Genomic DNA, 22,207 nt, shown 5'->3' on the forward strand with positions numbered 1-22,207 from the left:
GCTGAAGTACCAGCAGTGTACAGTTAAGGGGAAAAACCCCTTGGATAATACAACTGTGTATTGCTGTATGTTTCACTGTGACCCGGTGGTGATACTATTTGGAGAGTTACTGAGATGAAAGCTGACTTGTGCAATTGTAAATGTGATATAAATACCTAATGGCAATATTGTATTGTACATTGCTGCATACTTGTGTTTTTTTTTTTTTTTTTTTTTTTTTTTGACAATTAAAGCCAAAATCTGGATGTGAATGGCAGCACTCCATTGTGATCATTGCTCTGACCAGTTGCTATTTTCTTTCAGACTGCATTACTGGTACGGTGACCCCACCCCCCGGGGCCCATAACACAGACTGATCACAGCACATAGTGGTGCTTAGTTTTAGAAAGGGTTTTTAAATTGTACTATACTGTTCATGCATTGATATTAGTATTCTTTTCCTTTCATTCTTTTTAACATTTCATAGCATTCATTTATTTGTTTATTTTAATTCATCATACAGATTGATGGCAAAAATGATATCAGATGGGTTAACATTATTTGTAATCTATTTCTTTACTTTAATCTGAGAGACCCAACTGTCACGGCGAACTGTGAGACAGGCAATATTGGACCCACAATGCAGGACTCATCAGGCAAAACTGAACTTTAACATGGTTTATTGAGAGAATAGGACAAGAAATAGTCAAAACAACTACACTGGGGCTGGACAGGTGCCAGAACTAAAACTGAGGAAAATACAGACGGGAAGACACACAGCAAGGGATCAATGATGATGACACAAAACCAGGAGAAAACACAGACAATATACACACAATGACTAACAAGGGAACAGGCAACAGGTGGGGAACACAGGTGCAGGGAATCACAAAAGACAAGAACAGAAAGTAAAACTAAGCACAGCATAAGAGACGAAGACTGACAAAGTAAAACAGCAAACATATGAACACAGAGATGCAGACTCATCACTACACTGAATACAAAAACACGAGACGAAGGACGTAGACACAGAGGGACAGGACAGACACTAGAACACAGAGATGTAGGGGAGACAGGAACAAAGGGAACCAGGAAATTTATATGTTAATAACAATAATAACAGGATAGGAAACAATGAATAATCAAAGCCAAAAACAAAATGGGAACATAACAGAGAAACTCAATGAAAAGAGAACCTAAAAGAACACAAAACACTGGGCACATGGCCCAGGACCATGACACTCAACACAGTCCACTGGCTTTAAATGGTATTCAGATGGCTCATGTTTATAAAATCAGACACATGTTCTTCCTACTGTTGATCCAAATATTTAATATTTTCTGCTGATTACTGCTGAAGATCCTGGAGGCAAAGGATGGTATTATGGAGAGCTTTAGCATCGAGTTTTGTTTATTGAGTAATGTTTAGTCAAGCACGGCAGCACATTACATGCTTGGTGCAAGAGAAGCAACATCACAGAGCTAGGTTAAATGATGTGCTACAACCTCTAAGACATGGACACAAGATACAGAGCTGCAAGCAATGTTTAATCAAGCAATGCAAAGAAATAGTGAGGAGAAGGAGCTACAGGAAGCTAAACACACACAGGGTTGCAGTGTAAGCTTCAAGACAGTGAGAAAAAAATGAGGGCTTGCAAGCAATTCTTGATGACGTGCTGAGAAAAAAAAAAAGCAAAAATACTTGAAGAGAAGAAAGAATTGAAAATGAAATACAAACAAGTCCAAAACAAAGTCAAAGACATGGAAATTAAATGCCAGCTCAAAGACACCCAGAAAAAAAAAAGGCTCACAAGGAATGCTTGGTGAAGCCCTGCAAAGAAATGCAGACATGATTAAAGAAAAGGAACAACATGAAGCTACATACATAGAGATGCAGTGCAAACTCCATGACTTTCAGAAGAAAATGAAGGTCTGCAAGTGATGCTTGATGGCACATTGAGAAAAAAATGCATAAAAATGGACAAATGATGAAAGAGAAGGAACAACGCAGAGAGAAATGCAACACGTTCTGTGAAAAAAATTTCTTCTGCCAATGCCAAACAGCTTATTCTACTATTGACTCTTATTTGGTTTCATTTATTTGATTGGATGATTTAAATGTGAAGAAACAAGTCTTAATGACAATGTAACAATTCATTGTTAAATTGTAAAGGCTGGTAACCTGTACAGGTTGAGACCACATTTCTCCCATATTGGCTTCTCTTCATTGGCTCCCTGTTAAATCTAGAATAGAATTGAAAATCTTTCTCCTCACCTACAAGGTCTTGAATAATCAGGCCCCATCTTATCTCAAAGACCTCATAGTACCATATCACCCAAATAGAGCACTTCGCTCTCAGACTGCTGGCTTACTTGTGGTTCCTAGGATACTTAAGAGTAGAATGGGAGGCAGAGCCTTCAGCTTTCAGGCCCCTCTTCTGTGGAACCAGCTCCCAGCTTGGATTCAGGAGACAGACACCCTCTCTATTTTTAAGATTAGGCTTAAAACTTTCCTTTTTGATCAAGCTTATAGTTAGAGCTGGATGACGTGACCCTGAACCCTCCCTTAGTTATGCTGCTATAGGTCTAGGCTGCTGGGGGGTTCCCATAATGTTTCTTTTTATTCACCTTATTTACTTTGTTTATACTCCACTCTGCATTTAATCATTAATTGTTATTAATCTCTGGCTCTCTTCCACAGTGTGTCTTTTGTCCTGTCTCTCTCCCCTCAGCCCCAACCAGTCACAGCAGATGACTGCCCCTCCCTGAGCCTGGTTCTGCTGGAGGTTTCTTCCTTAAAAAGGAGTTTTTCCTTTCCACTGTCACCAAGTGCTGCTCATAGGGGGTCGTTCTGACTGTTGGGTTTTCTCTGTATTATTGTAGGGTCTTTACCCACAATACAAAGTGCCTTGAGGTGACTGTTTGTTGTGATTTGGCACTAGATAAATAAAATTGGATTGAATCAAATTGAATTGAATTCATTTAACAAAAAGGGCCTCAGTAGCATGTGGAAGAACCACACTTACAACACAACAGCCTGCCACCTCATGCTGGTCACCAGCTGGGTCACACACTGCTGTGGGATAGCATCCCATTCTCCAACCAGCTCAAACAACAAAATCACAAAAATATATTTAGGAAGTCTGTACATAAATAACCGTCTTACATTTTTCAGGAATTGACAAAATCAGAGGATCTAACAGCAAATGGCATTGTGGTCTTCTTGCAGGTGAGCTGTCATCAAAACTTAGCTTCCAATTTAAGAAACCTAATCCAGTATATATATATATATATATATAAACATATATGTTTCACTGTACCACAAATGGTTCCCATAGTAAATGTCATTACTCAAATGCTGTGCTGTCTTAAGGACAAAATTAAATTACTCCAAGGGCCTTTATGTATGGAGTTTGGATGTTCTCCCCATGTTTGTGAGGGTGTTCTCTGAGTACTCCAGTTTCCTCCCACAGTCCACAGACTTGCAGTTAGTGGGGTTGCATTAACTGGTCATTCTGAATGGTTGTCTGCCTCTCTGCGTTAGCCCTGCGACAGGCTGGCAACACACAACACAGGGTGAACCCTGCCTCTTGCTCTATGATAGCTGGAATAGGTACCACACACGTACACGCACACACACACGCGCACGCAAGCATGCACATACACACACAGACACAGACACACACACACACACACACACAGCGCCTCAAAAGCATCACAGTTCTAACAACTGTGCGGTGTAACTCTACGTAATATCATACAATTCCTGCAGTGCAGCGTTGTAAGTCGTTTGTTCCTATCATCAAATAAAACCCACATGAGTGCGACTTTTAAGATTAAAACAATTCTCAGTGTTCATGATGTTCATAAAAAACAGTATCTCAACATTTTAAGCTGAAGCTGTTGTTTCTTTCAGCAACAGCAGCTGAAAATTCTCAGCAGCCTTTCTGTCTTTGTTGTTGTTCTACTTTTAAAATTAGAATAATCAAAACAAAAGAGCCAAGTGACTGACTACAAGCACCACCCAAAACTGAAGAACATTTCTGAGCATTGGGTGTGTTGCAGTATACATTCTTTGTCTGCCAATGCAATGGACTGGAATAAACGGTGCTATCAGTCAGCATGTTGGTATTTACTAGGACGAATAAAAAAAGAACCTGCATGCTTTTAATAAAGATGTTTCTGATCACTGACGCCAGCAGGTGCTCCACACAATGAGCCAAATGTCTCATTAGGATCAGTTTTGTTTACCTAGTAAGATTTTACGTAGGTTTTTGGTCATCTTTTTTTTTTTTTCTCATTTGACTCTTGGTTTTTAAAAAAAAACAAAAAAAACCAGCAGCAACTCAGAAGGAGTAGAACTAAAACGAGCCTGTCCTCCTTTGTCGTTTGGATTGGATGACTTGTTGACTAAAACAGGAGCTTCATGACAGCGCTGTCTGAGAAGAAAGGACAGACACTGATTTACTTTGGAACATTTTAATTTAAATATATTTTTTTTACTTTACACAACTACTTGCTTTGCTTGTCCTAATGGATCACCACTGAAAAAAAATATTCAGCTAAGTTTGGCTAGTGGTTAAATTGTTAGCTCACAGTATGGGTAAACAGTTGTTGGCTCAAAGCGGAGACACAATTACACAGAATTGTAAGCTGTGCTACTTTCAGCACTGCTGGTATTTGTTTAGACTCTTTGGCTCCAGTTGATCTTTCAGAGTTAACTTCAATAGTTACTTCCTCCAAACCAGCAACATGTTTATTAGATCCCATTCCTACTAGACTGTTCAAAGAAGTCTTTCCAATTATTGATGAAATGATCAATCTTTCTTTATTAGTTGGCTATGTACCACAGGCCTTTAAGGTGGCTGTAATTAAACCATTATTTCAAAAGCCATCACTTGACCCAGCTGTCTTAGCTTATTATAGGCCAATCTCCAACCTTCCTTTTCTCTCAAAGATTCTTGAAAGAGTAGTTGTAAAACAGCTAACTGATCATCTGCAGAGGAACGGTTTATTTGAAGAGTTTCAGTCAGGTTTCAGAATTCATCACAGTACAGAAACAGCATTAGTGAAGGTTACAAATGATCTTCTTACAGCCTCTGACAGTGGACTCATCTCTGTTCTTGTCCTGTTGGACCTCAGTGCAGCTTGTAACGTCTGGGTTGTGTTCGGTGGTGAAGAGGAGGCGGCGGGCGTGCTTATCTGGCAGCAAAAAACGCACAATCACACTGGCATTGGGAATTTCAGTGTTGCCCCTTTAATAAACGTAATCTTCGCAACCTTATGAAGCCTGGTTGAATGGCTGCTACATAAACACACATGAAAACGAGCAGAGTTCATACAACCTATGACGGTACAAAAAATAAAGGAAAGGAAAGGGTCCGCCTCAAGCCAAAATGTCCGTCTGCAAAACACATCTCCCGCGCTCTCTACCGAGGAGCGGTGGGCGCACACTGGTGACATCATCAACACGAAAAGACCAGACTGTCGTAAAGAGACATCACAATTACGACTGTTACAAGCTTTTGGCTACGTTCACACTGCAGCCTGAAGTGACCCAATTCTGATTTTTTGTGAAATCCAATTTTTTTTTGCGTGGTCGTTCACATTTCTAAATATATGCAACTTGGATGTGATCTGTATGTGGAACAGCAGACAAACCTGAAAGTGTCCCGCATGCGCAGTAGAGGACGCGAAAACGTCACATGTAGCGAGCGCGCTCAATATTTGCGGAAGTCACACGTTTTCCTTCCTGTGTCCGTGTAACGGGACGCAGAATAGTCACGCTTGTCGAGTATCATTGACGTGCACGTCAATGATACTCGACAAGCGTGACTATTCTGCGTCCCGTTACACGGACACAGGATAGTCACGCTTGTCGAGTATCATTGACGTGCAGGTCGGATATATGCGACCTGGCCGTATACACTCAGGTCGCATTTGAAAAGATCGGATACGTATCGGATTTAGGACCACATATCCAAGTGGCCTGGGTCGCATTTGAAAAAATCCGATCTCTGTTGTTCAGACTGGCATGAAAAGATCGGATACAGGTCGCATGAGGGCGAAAAAATCGGTTTTGGGTCATTTCAGGCTGCAGTGTGAACGTAGCCTTTGATACTGTTGACCATAACATTTTATTACAGAGATTAGAACATGCTATAGGTATTAAAAGGTACTGCACTACAGTGGTTTGAATCATATTTATCTAATAGACTCCAATTTGTTCATGTAAATGGGGAGTCTTCTTCAGACACTAAGGTTAATTATGGAGTTCCACAGGGTTCTGTGCTAGGACCAGTTCTATTTACATTGTATAAGCTTCCCGTATGCATAAATTTTCATTGTTATGCAGATGATACTCAGCTTTATTTACCAATGAAGCCAGATGTCAAACATCAGTTAGTTAAACTGCAGGAATGTCTTAAAGACATTAAGGCCTGGATGACCTGTAATTTCCTGCTTCTAAATTCAGATAAAACTGAAATTCTTGAACTCGGCCCCACAAATCTTAGAAACATGGTTTCGAACCAGATACTCTGGATGGCATTACTTTGGCCTCCAGTAGCACTGTGAGTAATATTGGAGTCATTTTTGACCAGGATATGTCCTTCAATGCAAATATTTACAAATATGTAGGACTGCTTTTTTGCATTTGCCCAATATTTCTAAAATTAGAAACATCCTTTTCTCAGAGTGATGCTGAAAAGGTCATTCATGCATTTATTACTTCTAGACTGGACTATTGTAACTTGTTATTATCAGGCTGTCCTAAAAGCTCCCTGAAAAGCCTTCAGCTGATTCAAAATGCTGCGGCTAGAGTACTGACAGAAACTAGAAATAGAGAGCATATCTACTGTCAGGCAAACCTGGGGCTGTACAACACTGAACAACCTGCTCACATTCCTAGGTGTAGACACCCACACACATATAAACACAATGAATATAACATTGAATATTGGTAATATGGTTATTGAAACATTTCAACTCTTCACGTCCTTCACCTTTTATGACTTCATTTAGAAAATGTGAATTTAAAAGAAAAATATTAATATGAATTAAATGCATGTGATACCAGAGAAATAACTATAGACAGGAAGCTGATTTTGTTGAGGATGGAAGAAGAACTGGTTGTTGAAGAAGCTGCAGTCGATGTAAAAGCTGTGGTTGTTGCTGCAGCTGTGGCTGCTGCTGCTGCAGCTGTGGTTGATGGAAAAGCTGTGGTTGACGTTCCAGATGCTGTGGTTGTTGTTGGTTCACCTGTAGTTGTCGTTATGTAATCTGTGGTTGATGCTGCAGCTGTGGATGTCATTGCTACAGCTGTGGTTGTTTTTGCTGCAGGAGTAGTTGTTGGGAAAACTGTGGTCAATGATGCAGATGCTGTGGTTGTTGTTGGCTCACCTGTGGTTGTCATTGTGGAATCTGTTGTTGTTGCTGCAGTTGTGGTTGCTTTTGCAGCTGTAGTTGTTGGGGCAGTTGTAGTTGTTGATTCAGCAGTGATTGTAGGGGCCAATGTGGTTGTTGTTGCAGCAGCAGTGGTTGTACTCATTATTTCAGCGGTGGCTGTTTCCACAGCTGTGGTTGTTGGGGCAGTTGTAGTTGTTGATGCAGCTGTGGTTGTTGTTTCTACTGCTGTGGTTATAGGAGAAGTTGCAGTTGTTGTTTCCTCAGCTGAGGTTTTAGGGGCCGATGTGGTTGTCATTGGGGCAGCCGTAGTTGTCGTTTCTGCAGCTATGGTTGTTGTTGCAACAGCCGTGGTTGTTGGGGCAGCTGTTATTGTTGCTGCAGTTGTTGTTGTTTCTGCACCTGTAGTTGTAGGGGAAGTTGTAGTTGTTGCTGGGGCAGTTGTGGTTGTTTCTCTGGCAGTCATAGTTGTTGCTGTTGCATATGTGGTTGTTTTTGCAGCAGCCATGGTTGTTGGGTCAGCTGTAGTTGTAGGGGAAGTTGTAGTCATTGATTCAGCAGTGGTAGTTGTTTCTGCAGCTGTGGTTGTTGGGGCAGTTGTGGCTGTTGTTGGTGCAGGTGTAGTTGTCGTTGCTGCATCTGTGGTTGTTGTTGCAGCAGCCAAGGTTGTTGGGGCAGCTGTGGGTGTTTCTGTAGCTGTAGTTGTTGTTGCAGTTGTTGTTGTTTCTGCAACTGTGGTTGTAGGGACAGTTGCAGTCGTTGATTCAGCAATGGTTGTTGCTTCAGCCATGGTTGTTGTTTCTGCTGCTGTGGTCATAGGGGCAGTTTTAGTTATTAATTCAGCAGTGGTTGTAGGGGATGATGTGGTTGTCGTAAGGGAAGCCGTAGTTGTTGGTGTAGGTGTGGTTGTTGTTTCTGCTACTGTGGTCAAAGGGGCAGTTGGAGTCGTTGTTTCAGCAGCTGTTGTTGCAAGGGCAGATGTGGTTGTCATTGGGGCAGCCGTAGTTGTTGTTTCTGCAGCTGTGGTTGTTGTTGCAGCAGCCGTCGTTGTTGGGGCAGCTGTGATTGTTGCTGCAGTTGTGGATGTTGCTGCAGTTGTAGTTGTAGGGGAAGTTGTAGTTGTTGCTTCAGCGGTGGTCATTTCCACAGCTGTGGTTGTTGGGGCAGTTGTGGTTGTTTCTGCAGTTGTGGATGTTGCTGCAATTGTAGTTGTTGATTCAGTTGTGGTGGTTGTTTCTGCTGCTGGTGTCATAGGGGCAGTTGCAGTTGTTGTTTCCTCAGCTGTACTTGTAGTGGCCGATGTGGTTGTTTCTTGGGCAGTCATAGTTGTTGTTGCATATGTGGTTGTTTTTGCAGCAGCCATGGTTGTTGGGGCAGCTGTGGGTGTTTCTGTAGCTGTAGTTGTTGATGCAGTTGTGGTTGTTTCCACAGCTGTGGTTGCTGGGGCAGTTGTGGTTGTTGTTGCAATTGTAGTTGTTGATGCAGTTGTGGTGGTTGTTTCTGCTGCTGGTGTCATAGGGGCAGTTGCAGTTGTTGTTTCCTCAGCTGTAGGTGTAGTGGCCGATGTGGTTGTTTCTTGGGCAGTCATAGTTGTTGTTGCATATGTGGTTGTTGTTACAGGAGCCGTGGTTGTTGGGGCAGCTGTGGGTGTTTCTGTAGCTGTAGTTGTTGTTGCAGTTGTTGTTTCTGCAACTGTGGTTGTAGGGACAGTTGCGGTCGTTGATTCAGCAATGGTTGTTGCTTCAGCCATGGTTGTTGTTTCTGCTGCTGTGGTCATAGGGGCAGTTTTAGTTATTAATTCAGCAGTGGTTGTAGGGGATGATGTGGTTGTCGTAAGGGAAGCCGTAGTTGTTGGTGTAGGTGTGGTTGTTGTTTCTGCTACTGTGGTCAAAGGGGCAGTTGGAGTCGTTGTTTCAGCAGCTGTGGTTGCAAGGGCAGATGTGGTTGTCATTGGGGCAGCCGTAGTTGTTGTTTCTGCAGCTGTGGTTGTTGTTGCAGCAGCCGTGGTTGTTGGGGCAGCTGTGATTGTTGCTACAGTTGTGGATGTTGCTGCAGTTGTAGTTGTAGGGGAAATTGTAGTTGTTGCTTCAGCGGTGGTCATTTCCACAGCTGTGGTTGTTGGGGCAGTTGTGGTTGTTTCTGCAGTTGTGGATGTTGCTGCAATTGTAGTTGTTGATGCAGTTGTGGTGGTTGTTTCTGCTGCTGGTGTCATAGGGGCAGTTGCAGTTGTTGTTTCCTCAGCTGTACTTGTAGGGGCCGATGTGGTTGTTTCTTGGGCAGTCATAGTTGTTGTTGCATATGTGGTTGTTTTTGCAGCAGCCATGGTTGTTGGGGCAGCTGTGGGTGTTTCTGTAGCTGTAGTTGTTGTTGCAGTTGTTGTTTCTGCAACTGTGGTTGTAGGGACAGTTGCAGTCGTTGATTCAGCAATGGTAGTTGCTTCAGCCATGGTTGTTGTTTCTGCTGCTGTGGTCATAGGGACAGTTGTAGTTATTAATTCAGCAGTGGTTGTAGGGGATAATGTGGTTGTCGTAAGGGAAGCCGTAGTTGTTGTTGCAGGTGTGGTTGTTGTTTCTGCTGCTGTGGTCAAAGGGGCAGCCGTAGTTGTTGTTTCTGCAGCTGTGGTTGTTGTTGCAGCAGCCGTGGTTGTTGGGGTAGCTGTGATTGTTGCTGCAGTTGTTGTTGTATCTCCAGCTGTGGTTGTAGGGGAAGTTGTAGTTGTTGCTTCAGCAGTGGTTGTTTCTGTAGCTGTGGTTGTTGTTGCAATTGTAGTTGTGGATGCAGTTGTGGTTGTTGTTTCTGCTGCTGTGGTCATAGGAACAGTTGTAGTTATTAATTCAGCAGTGGTTGTAGGGGATAATGTGGTTGTCGTAAGGGAAGCCGTAGTTGTTGTTGCAGGTGTGGTTGTTGTTTCTGCTTCTGTGGTCAAAGGGGCAGCCGTAGTTGTTGTTTCTGCAGCTGTGGTTGTTGTTGCAGCAGCCGTGGTTGTTGGGGTAGCTGTGATTGTTGCTGCAGTTGTTGTTTTATCTGCAGCTGTAGTTGCAGGGGAAGTTGTAGTTGTTGCTTCAGCAGTGATGGTTTGAACAGCTGTGGTTGTTGCTGCTGTTGTAGTTGTTGATGCAGCTGTGGTTGTTGTTTCTGCTGCTGTGGTCATAGGGGCAGTTTTAGTTATTAATTCAGCAGTGGTTGTAGGGGATGATGTGGTTGTCGTAAGGGAAGCCGTAGTTGTTGGTGTAGGTGTGGTTGTTGTTTCTGCTACTGTGGTCAAAGGGGCAGTTGGAGTCGTTGTTTCAGCAGCTGTTGTTGCAAGGGCAGATGTGGTTGTCATTGGGGCAGCCGTAGTTGTTGTTTCTGCAGCTGTGGTTGTTGTTGCAGCAGCCGTCGTTGTTGGGGCAGCTGTGATTGTTGCTGCAGTTGTGGATGTTGCTGCAGTTGTAGTTGTAGGGGAAGTTGTAGTTGTTGCTTCAGCGGTGGTCATTTCCACAGCTGTGGTTGTTGGGGCAGTTGTGGTTGTTTCTGCAGTTGTGGATGTTGCTGCAATTGTAGTTGTTGATTCAGTTGTGGTGGTTGTTTCTGCTGCTGGTGTCATAGGGGCAGTTGCAGTTGTTGTTTCCTCAGCTGTACTTGTAGTGGCCGATGTGGTTGTTTCTTGGGCAGTCATAGTTGTTGTTGCATATGTGGTTGTTTTTGCAGCAGCCATGGTTGTTGGGGCAGCTGTGGGTGTTTCTGTAGCTGTAGTTGTTGATGCAGTTGTGGTTGTTTCCACAGCTGTGGTTGCTGGGGCAGTTGTGGTTGTTGTTGCAATTGTAGTTGTTGATGCAGTTGTGGTGGTTGTTTCTGCTGCTGGTGTCATAGGGGCAGTTGCAGTTGTTGTTTCCTCAGCTGTAGGTGTAGTGGCCGATGTGGTTGTTTCTTGGGCAGTCATAGTTGTTGTTGCATATGTGGTTGTTGTTACAGGAGCCGTGGTTGTTGGGGCAGCTGTGGGTGTTTCTGTAGCTGTAGTTGTTGTTGCAGTTGTTGTTTCTGCAACTGTGGTTGTAGGGACAGTTGCGGTCGTTGATTCAGCTCTTGTTGTTGCTTCAGCCATGGTTGTTGTTTCTGCTGCTGTGGTCATAGGGGCAGTTTTAGTTATTAATTCAGCAGTGGTTGTAGGGGATGATGTGGTTGTCGTAAGGGAAGCCGTAGTTGTTGGTGGAGGTGTGGTTGTTGTTTCTGCTACTGTGGTCAAAGGGGCAGTTGGAGTCGTTGTTTCAGCAGCTGTGGTTGCAAGGGCAGATGTGGTTGTCATTGGGGCAGCCGTAGTTGTTGTTTCTGCAGCTGTGGTTGTTGTTGCAGCAGCCGTGGTTGTTGGGGCAGCTGTGATTGTTGCTACAGTTGTGGATGTTGCTGCAGTTGTAGTTGTAGGGGAAATTGTAGTTGTTGCTTCAGCGGTGGTCATTTCCACAGCTGTGGTTGTTGGGGCAGTTGTGGTTGTTTCTGCAGTTGTGGATGTTGCTGCAATTGTAGTTGTTGATGCAGTTGTGGTGGTTGTTTCTGCTGCTGGTGTCATAGGGGCAGTTGCAGTTGTTGTTTCCTCAGCTGTACTTGTAGGGGCCGATGTGGTTGTTTCTTGGGCAGTCATAGTTGTTGCTGCATATGTGGTTGTTTTTGCAGCAGCCATGGTTGTTGGGGCAGCTGTGGGTGTTTCTGTAGCTGTAGTTGTTGTTGCAGTTGTTGTTTCTGCAACTGTGGTTGTAGGGACAGTTGCAGTCGTTGATTCAGCAATGGTAGTTGCTTCAGCCATGGTTGTTGTTTCTGCTGCTGTGGTCATAGGGACAGTTGTAGTTATTAATTCAGCAGTGGTTGTAGGGGATAATGTGGTTGTCGTAAGGGAAGCCGTAGTTGTTGTTGCAGGTGTGGTTGTTGTTTCTGCTGCTGTGGTCAAAGGGGCAGCCGTAGTTGTTGTTTCTGCAGCTGTGGTTGTTGTTGCAGCAGCCGTGGTTGTTGGGGTAGCTGTGATTGTTGCTGCAGTTGTTGTTGTATCTCCAGCTGTGGTTGTAGGGGAAGTTGTAGTTGTTGCTTCAGCAGTGGTTGTTTCTGTAGCTGTGGTTGTTGTTGCAATTGTAGTTGTGGATGCAGTTGTGGTTGTTGTTTCTGCTGCTGTGGTCATAGGAACAGTTGTAGTTATTAATTCAGCAGTGGTTGTAGGGGATAATGTGGTTGTCGTAAGGGAAGCCGTAGTTGTTGTTGCAGGTGTGGTTGTTGTTTCTGCTTCTGTGGTCAAAGGGGCAGCCGTAGTTGTTGTTTCTGCAGCTGTGGTTGTTGTTGCAGCAGCCGTGGTTGTTGGGGTAGCTGTGATTGTTGCTGCAGTTGTTGTTTTATCTGCAGCTGTAGTTGCAGGGGAAGTTGTAGTTGTTGCTTCAGCAGTGATGGTTTGAACAGCTGTGGTTGTTGCTGCTGTTGTAGTTGTTGATGCAGCTGTGGTTGTTGTTTCTGCTGCTGTGGTCATAGGGGCAGTTTTAGTTATTAATTCAGCAGTGGTTGTAGGGGATGATGTGGTTGTCGTAAGGGAAGCCGTAGTTGTTGGTGTAGGTGTGGTTGTTGTTTCTGCTACTGTGGTCAAAGGGGCAGTTGGAGTCGTTGTTTCAGCAGCTGTTGTTGCAAGGGCAGATGTGGTTGTCATTGGGGCAGCCGTAGTTGTTGTTTCTGCAGCTGTGGTTGTTGTTGCAGCAGCCGTCGTTGTTGGGGCAGCTGTGATTGTTGCTGCAGTTGTGGATGTTGCTGCAGTTGTAGTTGTAGGGGAAGTTGTAGTGGTTGCTTCAGCGGTGGTCATTTCCACAGCTGTGGTTGTTGATGCAGTTGTGGTTGTTTCTATAGTTGTGCTTGCTGGAGCAGTTGTGGTTGTTGTTGCAATTGTAGTTGTTGATGCAGTTGTGGTGGTGGTTTCTGCTGCTGTCGTCATAGGGGCAGTTACAGTTGTTGATTCCTCAGCTGTAGTTGTAGGGGCCGATGTGGTTGTTTCTGGGGCAGTCATAGCTGTTGTTGTTGCAACTGTGGTTGTAGGGACAGTTGCGGTCGTTGATTCAGCAATGGTTGTTGCTTCAGCCATGGTTGTTGTTTCTGCGGCTGTGGTCATAGGGACAGTTGTAGTTATTAATTCAGCAGTGGTTGTAGGGGATGATTTGGTTGTCGTAAGGGAAGCCGTAGTTGTTGGTGCAGGTGTGGTTGTTGTTTCTGCTGCTGTGGTCAAAGGGGCAGCCGTAGTTGTTGTTTCTGCAGCTGTGGTTGTTGTTGCAGCAGCGGTGGTTGTTGGGGTAGCTGTGATTGTTGCTGCAGTTGTTGTTGTATCTCCAGCTGTAGTTGTAGGGGAAGTTGTAGTTGTTGCTTCAGCGGTGGTCGTTTCCACAGCTGTGGTTGTTGATGCAGTTGTGGTTGTTTCTGCAGTTGTGGTTGCTGGAGCAGTTGTGGTTGCTGTTGCAATTGTAGTTGTTGCTGCAGTTGTTGTTGTATCTCCAGCTGTAGTTGTAGGGGAAGTTGTAGTTGTTGCTTCAGCGGTGGTCGTTTCCACAGCTGTGGTTGTTGATGCAGTTGTGGTTGTTTCTGCAGTTGTGGTTGCTGGAGCAGTTGTGGTTGCTGTTGCAATTGTAGTTGTTGATGCAGTTGTGGTGGTGGTTTCTGCTGCTGTCGTCATAGGGGCAGCTGCAGTTGTTGTTTCCTCAGCTGTAGTTGTAGGGGCCGATGTGGTTGTTTCTTGGGCAGTCATAGTTGTTGTTGCAACTGTGGTTGTAGGGACAGTTGCGGTCGTTGATTCAGCAATGGTTGTTGCTTCAGCCATGGTTGTTGTTTCTGCTGCTGTGGTCATAGGGACAGTTGTAGTTATTAATTCAGCAGTGGTTGTAGGGGATGATGTGGTTGTCGTAAGGGAAGCCGTAGTTGTTGGTGCAGGTGTGGTTGTTGTTTCTGCTGCTGTGGTCAAAGGGGCAGCCGTAGTTGTTGTTTCTGCAGCTGTGGTTGTTGTTGCAGCAGCCGTGGTTGTTGGGGTAGCTGTGATTGTTGCTGCAGTTGTTGTTGTATCTCCAGCTGTAGTTGTAGGGGAAGTTGTAGTTGTTGCTTCAGCAGTGGTTGTTTCTGTAGCTGTGGTTGTTGTTGCAATTGTAGTTGTGGATGCAGTTGTGATTGTTGTTTCTGCTGCTGTGGTCATAGGGACAGTTGTAGTTATTAATTCAGCAGTGGTTGTAGGGGATGATGTGGTTGTCGTAAGGGAAGCCGTAGTTGTTGGTGCAGGTGTGGTTGTTGTTTCTGCTGCTGTGGTCAAAGGGGCAGCCGTAGTTGTTGTTTCTGCAGCTGTGGTTGTTGTTGCAGCAGCCGTGGTTGTTGGGGTAGCTGTGATTGTTGCTGCAGTTGTTGTTGTATCTCCAGCTGTAGTTGTAGGGGAAGTTGTAGTTGTTGCTTCAGCGGTGGTCGTTTCCACAGCTGTGGTTGTTGATGCAGTTGTGGTTGTTTCTGCAGTTGTGGTTGCTGGAGCAGTTGTGGTTGCTGTTGCAATTGTAGTTGTTGATGCAGTTGTGGTGGTGGTTTCTGCTGCTGTCGTCATAGGGGCAGTTGCAGTTGTTGTTTCCTCAGCTGTAGTTGTAGGGGCCGATGTGGTTGTTTCTTGGGCAGTCATAGTTGTTGTTGCAACTGTGGTTGTAGGGACAGTTGCGGTCGTTGATTCAGCAATGGTTGTTGCTTCAGCCATGGTTGTTGTTTCTGCTGCTGTGGTCATAGGGACAGTTGTAGTTATTAATTCAGCAGTGGTTGTAGGAGATGATGTGGTTGTCGTAAGGGAAGCCGTAGTTGTTGGTGCAGGTGTGGTTGTTGTTTCTGCTGCTGTGGTCAAAGGGGCAGCCGTAGTTGTTGTTTCTGCAGCTGTGGTTGTTGTTGCAGCAGCCGTGGTTGTTGGGGTAGCTGTGATTGTTGCTGCAGTTGTTGTTGTATCTCCAGCTGTAGTTGTAGGGGAAGTTGTAGTTGTTGCTTCAGCAGTGGTTGTTTCTGTAGCTGTGGTTGTTGTTGCAATTGTAGTTGTGGATGCAGTTGTGATTGTTGTTTCTGCTGCTGTGGTCATAGGGACAGTTGTAGTTATTAATTCAGCAGTGGTTGTAGGGGATGATGTGGTTGTCGTAAGAGAAGCCGTAGTTGTTGGTGCAGGTGTGGTTGTTGTTTCTGCTGCTGTGGTCAAAGGGGCAGCCGTAGTTGTTGTTTCTGCAGCTGTGGTTGTTGTTGCAGCAGCCGTGGTTGTTGGGGTAGCTGTGATTGTTGCTGCAGTTGTTGTTGTATCTCCAGCTGTAGTTGTAGGGGAAGTTGTAGTTGTTGCTTCAGCGGTGGTCGTTTCCACAGCTGTGGTTGTTGATGCAGTTGTGGTTGTTTCTGCAGTTGTGGTTGCTGGAGCAGTTGTGGTTGCTGTTGCAATTGTAGTTGTTGATGCAGTTGTGGTGGTGGTTTCTGCTGCTGTCGTCATAGGGGCAGTTGCAGTTGTTGTTTCCTCAGCTGTAGTTGTAGGGGCCGATGTGGTTGTTTCTTGGGCAGTCATAGTTGTTGTTGCAACTGTGGTTGTAGGGACAGTTGCGGTCGTTGATTCAGCAATGGTTGTTGCTTCAGCCATGGTTGTTGTTTCTGCTGCTGTGGTCATAGGGACAGTTGTAGTTATTAATTCAGCAGTGGTTGTAGGAGATGATGTGGTTGTCGTAAGGGAAGCCGTAGTTGTTGGTGCAGGTGTGGTTGTTGTTTCTGCTGCTGTGGTCAAAGGGGCAGCCGTAGTTGTTGTTTCTGCAGCTGTGGTTGTTGTTGCAGAAGCCGTGGTTGGTGGGGTAGCTGTGATTGTTGCTGCAGTTGTTGTTGTATCTCCAGCTGTAGTTGTAGGGGAAGTTGTAGTTGTTGCTTCAGCAGTGGTTGTTTCTGTAGCTGTGGTTGTTGTTGCAATTGTAGTTGTGGATGCAGTTGTGATTGTTGTTTCTGCTGCTGTGGTCATAGGGACAGTTGTAGTTATTAATTCAGCAGTGGTTGTAGGGGATGATGTGGTTGTCGTAAGAGAAGCCGTAGTTGTTGGTGCAGGTGTGGTTGTTGTTTCTGCTGCTGTGGTCAAAGGGGCAGCCGTAGTTGTTGTTTCTGCAGCTGTGGTTGTTGTTGCAGCAGCCGTGGTTGTTGGGGTAGCTGTGATTGTTTCTGCAGTTGTTGTTGTATCTCCAGCTGTAGTTGTAGGGGAAGTTGTAGTTGTTGCTTCAGCGGTGGTCGTTTCCTCAGCTGTGGTTGTTGATGCAGTTGTGGTTGTTTCTGCAGTTGTGGTTGCTGGAGCAGTTGTGGTTGCTGTTGCAATTGTAGTTGTTGCTGCAGTTGTTGTTGTATCTCCAGCTGTAGTTGTAGGGGAAGTTGTAGTTGTTGCTTCAGCGGTGGTCGTTTCCACAGCTGTGGTTGTTGATGCAGTTGTGGTTGTTTCTGCAGTTGTGGTTGCTGGAGCAGTTGTGGTTGCTGTTGCAATTGTAGTTGTTGATGCAGTTGTGGTGGTGGTTTCTGCTGCTGTCGTCATAGGGGCAGTTGCAGTTGTTGTTTCCTCAGCTGTAGTTGTAGGGGCCGATGTGGTTGTTTCTTGGGCAGTCATAGTTGTTGTTGCAACTGTGGTTGTAGGGACAGTTGCGGTCGTTGATTCAGCAATGGTTGTTGCTTCAGCCATGGTTGTTGTTTCTGCTGCTGTGGTCATAGGGACAGTTGTAGTTATTAATTCAGCAGTGGTTGTAGGGGATGATGTGGTTGTCGTAAGGGAAGCCGTAGTTGTTGGTGCAGGTGTGGTTGTTGTTTCTGCTGCTGTGGTCAAAGGGGCAGCCGTAGTTGTTGTTTCTGCAGCTGTGGTTGTTGTTGCAGCAGCCGTGGTTGTTGGGGTAGCTGTGATTGTTGCTGCAGTTGTTGTTGTATCTCCAGCTGTAGTTGTAGGGGAAGATGTAGTTGTTGCTTCAGCAGTGGTTGTTTCTGTAGCTGTGGTTGTTGTTGCAATTGTAGTTGTGGATGCAGCTGTGATTGTTGTTTCTGCTGCTGTGGTCATAGGGACAGTTGTAGTTATTAATTCAGCAGTGGTTGTAGGGGATGATGTGGTTGTCGTAAGGGAAGCCGTAGTTGTTGGTGCAGGTGTGGTTGTTGTTTCTGCTGCTGTGGTCAAAGGGGCAGCCGTAGTTGTTGTTTCTGCAGCTGTGGTTGTTGTTGCAGCAGCCGTGGTTGTTGGGGTAGCTGTGATTGTTGCTGCAGTTGTTGTTGTATCTCCAGCTGTAGTTGTAGGGGAAGTTGTAGTTGCTGCTTCAGCGGTGGTCGTTTCCACAGCTGTGGTTGTTGATGCAGTTGTGGTTGTTTCTGCAGTTGTGGTTGCTGGAGCAGTTGTGGTTGCTGTTGCAATTGTAGTTGTTGATGCAGTTGTGGTGGTGGTTTCTGCTGCTGTCGTCATAGGGGCAGTTGCAGTTGTTGTTTCCTCAGCTGTAGTTGTAGGGGCCGATGTGGTTGTTTCTTGGGCAGTCATAGTTGTTGTTGCAACTGTGGTTGTAGGGACAGTTGCGGTCGTTGATTCAGCACTGGTTGTTGCTTCAGCCATGGTTGTTGTTTCTGCTGCTGTGGTCATAGGGACAGTTGTAGTTATTAATTCAGCAGTGGTTGTAGGAGATGATGTGGTTGTCGTAAGGGAAGCCGTAGTTGTTGGTGCAGGTGTGGTTGTTGTTTCTGCTGCTGTGGTCAAAGGGGCAGCCGTAGTTGTTGTTTCTGCAGCTGTGGTTGTTGTTGCAGCAGCCGTGGTTGTTGGGGTAGCTGTGATTGTTGCTGCAGTTGTTGTTGTATCTCCAGCTGTAGTTGTAGGGGAAGTTGTAGTTGTTGCTTCAGCAGTGGTTGTTTCTGTAGCTGTGGTTGTTGTTGCAATTGTAGTTGTGGATGCAGTTGTGATTGTTGTTTCTGCTGCTGTGGTCATAGGGACAGTTGTAGTTATTAATTCAGCAGTGGTTGTAGGGGATGATGTGGTTGTCGTAAGAGAAGCCGTAGTTGTTGGTGCAGGTGTGGTTGTTGTTTCTGCTGCTGTGGTCAAAGGGGCAGCCGTAGTTGTTGTTTCTGCAGCTGTGGTTGTTGTTGCAGCAGCCGTGGTTGTTGGGGTAGCTGTGATTGTTGCTGCAGTTGTTGTTGTATCTCCAGCTGTAGTTGTAGGGGAAGTTGTAGTTGTTGCTTCAGCGGTGGTCGTTTCCACAGCTGTGGTTGTTGATGCAGTTGTGGTTGTTTCTGCAGTTGTGGTTGCTGGAGCAGTTGTGGTTGCTGTTGCAATTGTAGTTGTTGATGCAGTTGTGGTGGTGGTTTCTGCTGCTGTCGTCATAGGGGCAGTTGCAGTTGTTGTTTCCTCAGCTGTAGTTGTAGGGGCCGATGTGGTTGTTTCTTGGGCAGTCATAGTTGTTGTTGCAACTGTGGTTGTAGGGACAGTTGCGGTCGTTGATTCAGCAATGGTTGTTGCTTCAGCCATGGTTGTTGTTTCTGCTGCTGTGGTCATAGGGACAGTTGTAGTTATTAATTCAGCAGTGGTTGTAGGGGATGATGTGGTTGTCGTAAGGGAAGCCGTAGTTGTTGGTGCAGGTGTGGTTGTTGTTTCTGCTGCTGTGGTCAAAGGGGCAGCCGTAGTTGTTGTTTCTGCAGCTGTGGTTGTTGTTGCAGCAGCCGTGGTTGTTGGGGTAGCTGTGATTGTTGCTGCAGTTGTTGTTGTATCTCCAGCTGTAGTTGTAGGGGAAGTTGTAGTTGTTGCTTCAGCAGTGGTTGTTTCTGTAGCTGTGGTTGTTGTTGCAATTGTAGTTGTGGATGCAGTTGTGATTGTTGTTTCTGCTGCTGTGGTCATAGGGACAGTTGTAGTTATTAATTCAGCAGTGGTTGTAGGGGATGATGTGGTTGTCGTAAGAGAAGCCGTAGTTGTTGGTGCAGGTGTGGTTGTTGTTTCTGCTGCTGTGGTCAAAGGGGCAGCCGTAGTTGTTGTTTCTGCAGCTGTGGTTGTTGTTGCAGCAGCCGTGGTTGTTGGGGTAGCTGTGATTGTTTCTGCAGTTGTTGTTGTATCTCCAGCTGTAGTTGTAGGGGAAGTTGTAGTTGTTGCTTCAGCAGTGGTTGTTTCTGTAGCTGTGGTTGTTGTTGCAATTGTAGTTGTGGATGCAGTTGTGATTGTTGTTTCTGCTGCTGTGGTCATAGGGACAGTTGTAGTTATTAATTCAGCAGTGGTTGTAGGGGATGATGTGGTTGTCATAAGGGAAGCCGTAGTTGTTGGTGCAGGTGTCGTTGCTGCATCTGTGGTTGTTGTTGCAGCAGCCCTGGTTGTTGGGACAGCTGTGGTTGTTTCTGTAGTTGTAGTTGTTGTTCCAGTTGTTGTTTCTGCAACTGTGGTTGTAGGGACAGTTGCAGTCTTTGATTCAGCAATGGTTGTTGCTTCAGCCATGGTTGTTGTTTCTGCTGTTGTGGTCTCGGCCTTGTAGCAGGCTGAATTGAAAATTTCCTGTCATTTTTATTTTTGGTCACATTCAAATTTAATGTAAAATTATTTGAACAACAGTAGTTTATCTTACCAAGAAATAGCAGAGAGATGAAAGAAGTCTTTGTAATCATGGTGAAGCTTTTCTCAGCTGCACTTTCTGGAAATTAAGTTCATTATGGTTATTGCCATGTGAAAGAAAGCCTAAATAATATAATCTCTCTACAGAAGCTTTAATACAATTTTATAAATATGTCTTGGAGACACGTTCTAGGTTCACATTTAATGACACAAAGAAAACTAGTTAAATAAATTAACAGATAAAGTTCTAACATTTTACGGAGATCACTGATAATAAAATGTTACTAATTATGAATTTGTCAAAATGCTTCTCCAGCAGTGAAATTTGTCATCTCAAGATAATTATTCCACATCTCTAAAGAGGAAAAACCTGACCATGATGATTCATTATAATTGATTGTTCATTAAAATATTAAGGAGTCATCAGTTCTTTTACATTTTTATATTAAAATGCAATAGTGTCTATTTCCACTCGTCATTCTATAAATATTATTCAAACTAGATAGAAACATTAATGTAAAACTCAAAGAGTTGACAGAATGTTGCATAAACACACATATTTGTGACATTTATTTGACGTGAATTTTTCCCTGTGCGAACATGGCTATATTTATAATTGGGTTGGATGTGATTGTGGTTTCATGGCTACATTAGGACTACATATAAAACATGCCCATTAATCTAATAGACTAAACACAAGCTATTTCTGGAACAAATAAAGCTCAACAACTGGCTGAGTAGATTTAGCACAAGAAACCACATTTACAGACTTCTACTTCTTGGTGGTCAGTGTCCATAGAAAAGAACTATAATAACTATAAGTATAATATAACTTTTTTTTTTCTTTTACCCAAATTCAAGGGTATCAGCCAGTTACCATTTTGAAATTGAAATTTAATTTTCAAGCTTTGATTGTTTTGTCTTTACATAAATTGATGAAATTTTCACCAATTTGAGTAAATGAGTCAGTTTTAGAGATTTTTAAAAAATGTTATTGTCATCCACCTTATTACATAACTTAATACTTGAAAATATTCTTCTGTTATCAGAAACACAAAATGAGGTTGGAAACTCAACAATATGAGATAAATATTCTACTGAGAAGGAATTTGTTAGCCAACGTGCTCTTTTATGGTACCTTTGATTAAAACAAAGAAACTCAGTGCTTTACGGTCAGAAAAATATTATTTTATCTCCTCTATGTGTTATGAGAAAGTTTTCTTTTGATTGCATTTTTGCATTATTTCTGACTGGTACAACTTCATCTTGTACATTCTTGTACATACAAACTAGTGACTGAGACCATAAACTTATCAGAGAAATGTTTGCTGAAGTCAAATGAGCAGAAGAGTGATTTTCTCAAAGACCTCTATAATTCTGCAATCACGAGGCCCCCTCCGTGATGAAAAATTAATTCACCTTATTTACTCTGTTAATACTTCCCTCTGTATGTAATCATTAGTTATTAATCTCTGTCTCTGTTCCACAGTGTGTCTTTTGTCCTGTCTCTCTCCCCTCAGCCCAACCGGTCACAGCAGATGACTGCCCCTCCCTGAGCCTGGTTCTGCTGGAAGTTTCTTCCTGTTAAAAGGCAGTTTTTCCTTCCCACTGTCGGCAAGTGCTGCTCATAGGGGTCGTTTTGACTGTTGGGTTTTCTCTGCATCATTGTAGGGTCTTTACCCACAATACAAAGTGCCTTGAGGTGACTGTTGTGATTCGGAGCTATATAAATAAAACTGAATTGAATTGAAATTCAAAAACAATGACAAAAGCCAGGTGAGCAAAAATAGGAGGATCTTCCTATTGCCAGAATCACGGTTGATCTTCCAACATTTATTTATGTTGGTGCTGATTACTTTGGATCGATAGAAGTGAAGAGAGGGTGGTAACATTGGGAACATCAGAAGAAGTGAGATACATTCTCAGGTCTGTGGATGCAAGGAAGGCAGAAGGACCAAACGCCATCCCAGGAAGAGTGCACATTCCAGCTCGCAGATGTCTACATTTTGAATAGGGATGGCATGATACCACGTTTTTAGGTTTGATACCGATATTTTATCTGCCGATACCGATACAAATACGATCTTTTAAAAAAACAAACAAACAAACAAAAAACAATTGATTTCAAATGCCTGGATACATTTTACATACGTCAACAGTCTCACACACAACAAAATCAAAATCTTTTAGTTGTCCCCACGTACAAGACTAAGAACCAGGGAGGGGCAGAGCTTTTCAGGCAGTGGCACGAAAGCTCTGGAACTGTTTACC

This window comes from Archocentrus centrarchus, chromosome 11 (assembly GCF_007364275.1).
Source record: "Archocentrus centrarchus isolate MPI-CPG fArcCen1 chromosome 11, fArcCen1, whole genome shotgun sequence".
Lineage (NCBI taxonomy): Eukaryota > Metazoa > Chordata > Actinopteri > Cichliformes > Cichlidae > Archocentrus > Archocentrus centrarchus.